Source organism: Arachis ipaensis, chromosome B5 (genome assembly GCF_059453495.1).
Source record: "Arachis ipaensis isolate K30076 ecotype BB chromosome B5, ASM5945349v1, whole genome shotgun sequence".
NCBI classification, from domain to species: Eukaryota; Viridiplantae; Streptophyta; class Magnoliopsida; order Fabales; family Fabaceae; genus Arachis; species Arachis ipaensis.
Genome location: NC_142440.1, coordinates 77,250,823 through 77,254,300, shown reverse-complemented (window position 1 = coordinate 77,254,300; position 3,478 = coordinate 77,250,823). Strand labels below are relative to the sequence as shown.

The window sequence follows — 3,478 nt, the reverse complement described above, 5'->3', positions numbered from 1 at the left end:
TTATGGGGAAGAGTGGGTGGATGTGAGTGGTGAAGTGGTGATAGGGAAGAGAGATTGAGGTGATTGGTAAAGAGTTTTAGGGAAGAGTGTTTATGGGATTGTGTGAAAGAGGGGTGAGAAGAAGTGAGTGGAGGTAGGTGGGGATCCTGTGGGGTCCACAAATCCTGAGGTGATCCTGTGGGGTCCACAGATCCTGAGGTGTTCAAAGATTTACAACCTTGCACCAAATTAGGCATGCAAAATGCCCTTGCACACAAATCTGGGCGTTCAGCGCCAGATTGGTGCTTGTTCTGGGCGTTGAACGCCCATTTATTGCCCATTTCTGGCGTTGAACGCCAGAACCATGCTTGTTCTGGGCGTTCAGCGCCAGCTCTTCTCCAGGGTGCAATTCTGGCGTTCAAACGCCCAGATGCTACCCTTTTTGGGCGTTCAGCGCCAGAACCATTCTCTGTTCTGGTGTTGAACGCCAGCCAGATGCATCTTACTGGCGTTTAAACGCCAGTAAGGTCTTCCTCTAGGGTGTGATTTTTCTTCTGTTGTTTTTGATTCCATTTTTAATTTTTATATTTATTTTGTGACTCCACATGATCATGAACCTAATAAAACATGAAAGAACAAGAAAAATAGAATTAGATAAATAAAAATTGGGTTGCCTCCCAACAAGCGCTTTTTTAATGTCAATAGCTTGACAGTGGGCTCTCATGGAGCCTCATAGATGTTCAGAGCATTGTTGAGACTCCCCAACACCAAACTTAGAGTTTGGATATGGGAGTTCAACACCAAACTTAGAGTTTGGTTGTGGCCTCCCAACATCAAACTTAAAGTTTGACTGTGGGGGCTCTGGTTGACTCTGCAGTGAGAGAAGCTTTTTAAGCTTCCTCTCTATGTTTACAGAAGGATGACCTCGAGTTGTAAACACAAGGGAGTCCCTATTCAATTGAAGGACTAATTCACTTCTGTCAACATCAATCACAGCTCTTGTTGTGGCTAGGAAGGGTCTTCCAAGGATGATGAATTCATTCTTATCCTTCCCAGTATCTAGGACTATGAAATCAGTAGGGATGTAAAGGCCTTCAACCTTTACTAACACGTCCTCTACTTGTCCATAAGCCTGTTTTCTTGAATTGTCTGCCATCTCTAATGAGATTTTAGTGGCTTGCACCCCAAAGATTCCCAGTTTCTCTATTACAGAGAGGGGCATGAGGTTTATCCCTGAACCAAGGTCACACAGAGCCTTTTCAAAGATCATGTTGCCTATGGTACAAGGTATTACAAACTTTCCAGGATCCTGTTTCTTCTGAGGCAATGTCAATTGATCCAGATCACTTAGTTCATTGGTGAACAAGGGAGGTTCATCTTCCCAAGTCTCAATACCAAATAATTTGGCATTCAGCTTCATGATTGCACCAAGGTACTTGGTAACTTGCTCTTCAGTAACATCCTCATTCTCTTCAGAAGATGAATACTCGTCAGAGCTCATGAAGGGCATAAGGAGGTTCAATGGAATCTCTATGGTCTCTAGATGAGTCTCAGATTCCTTTGGTTCCTCAAAGGGAAGCTCCTTATTGATCACTGGACGTCCCAGGAGGTCTTCCTCCTTGGGATTCATGTCCTCTCCTTCCTTCACAAGTTCGGCCATGGTGATTAATTCAATGGCCTTACACTCTCCTTTTGGATTTTCTTCTGTATTGCTTGGGAGAGTACTAGGAGGGATTTCAGTGATCTTTTTACTCAGCTGGCCCACTTGTACCTCCAAATTTCTAATGGATGACCTTGTTTCATTCATGAAACTCACAGTGGCCTTAGATAGATCAGAGACTAAGTTTGCTAAATTAGAGGTATTTTGTTCAGAGTTCTCTGTCTGTTGCTGAGTGGATGATGGAAAAGGTTTACTATTGTTAAACCTATTTCTTCCACCATTATTAGAGCCTTGTTGAGGCTTTTGATCCTTCCATGAGAAATTTGGATGATTTCTCCATGATGGGTTATAAGTGTTTCCATAAGGTTCACCCATATAATTTACCTCTGCTATTGCAGGGTTTTCAGGATCATAAGCTTCTTCTTCAGAAGATGCCTCTTGAGTACTGTTGGATGCAGCTTGCATTCCATTCAGACTCTGAGAAATCATATTGACTTGCTGAGTCAAGATTTTGTTCTGATCCAATATGGCATTCAGAGTATCAATTTCAAGAACTCCTTTCTTCATAGGCGTCCCATTATCCACAGGATTCCTTTCAGAAGTGTACATGAACTGGTTATTAACAACCATGTCAATGAGTTCTTGAGCTTCTGCAGGCGTTTTCTTTAGGTGAATGGATCCACCTGCAGAAGTATCCAATGACATCTTAGCCAATTCAGATAGACCATCATAGAATATATCCAGGATGGTCCATTCTGAAAGCATGTCAGAAGGACACTTTTTGGTCAGTTGCTTGTATCTTTCCCAAGCTTCATAGAGGGATTCACCTTCTTTCTGTCTGAAGGTTTGAACATCCACTCTAAGCTTGCTCAGCTTTTGAGGAGGAAAGAACTTGGCTAAGAAAGCCGTGACCAGCTTGTCCCAAGAGTTCAGGCTATCTCTGGGTTGAGAGTCCAACCACACTCTAGCTCTGTCTCTTACAGTAAAAGGGAAAAGCATGAGCCTGTAGACTTTAGGATCTACTCCATTAGTCTTAACAGTATCACATATCTGCAAGAATTCAGTCAAGAACTGAAAAGGATCTTCAGATGGAAGTCCATGAAACTTGCAGTTCTGCTGCATCAGAGAAACTAGCTGAGGTTTCAGCTCAAAGTTGTTTGCTCCAATGGCAGGAATGGAGATGCTTCTTCCATGTAAATTGGAATTAGGTGCAGTAAAGTCACCAAGCATTCTCCTTGCATTATTTTTGTTGGGTTCGGCTGCCATCTCCTTTACATGTTCGAAATTTTCAATAAGGTTGTCTCTGGATTGTTGTAATTTAGCTTCTCTTAGTTTCCTCTTCAGAGTCCTTTCAGGTTCTGGATCAGCTTCAACAAGAATGCCTTTTTTCTTGTTCCTGCTCATAAGAAAGAGAAGAGAACAAGAAAAGAAGAGGAATCCTCTATGTCACAGTAAAGAGGTTCCTTATTGTTAGTAGAAGAAGAAAAGGAATAGGAGTGAAGAAGAATGAAGAATCCAAACACAAGGGTAAGGATAGGAGCAGTGATGTGAGAAGAAGAGAAGTGTTAGTAGATGAATAAATAATTAGAAGGAGATGAGGGAGAAGGATTTTCGAAAATTATTTTTGAAAAAGAGTTAGTGATTTTCGAAAATAGTTTTTGAAAAAGGTTAGTAATTTTTCGAAAATTAAAATAAAAAATTAAAATAATTAGTCAATAAAAAAGAAATTTTGAAAAAGAGGGAAGATATTTTCGAAAATTGGAGAGAGAGAGAGAGTTAGTTAGGTAGTTTTGAAAAAGATAAAAAACAAACAAAAAGTTAGTTAGTTAGTTGAAACAA

General features: G+C 40.8%; 1 non-coding gene across 1 annotated transcript; it reads left to right on the top strand.

Annotated features, from left to right (window-relative positions):
- Window positions 1-2,398: 2,398 nt before the first annotated feature.
- LOC148564682 (small nucleolar RNA R71) lies at window positions 2,399-2,506 on the top strand. Its single transcript, XR_015884797.1, has one exon. It is a non-coding gene; the product is annotated as a small nucleolar RNA R71 (small nucleolar RNA).
- The last annotated feature ends 972 nt before the right edge of the window (window positions 2,507-3,478 follow it).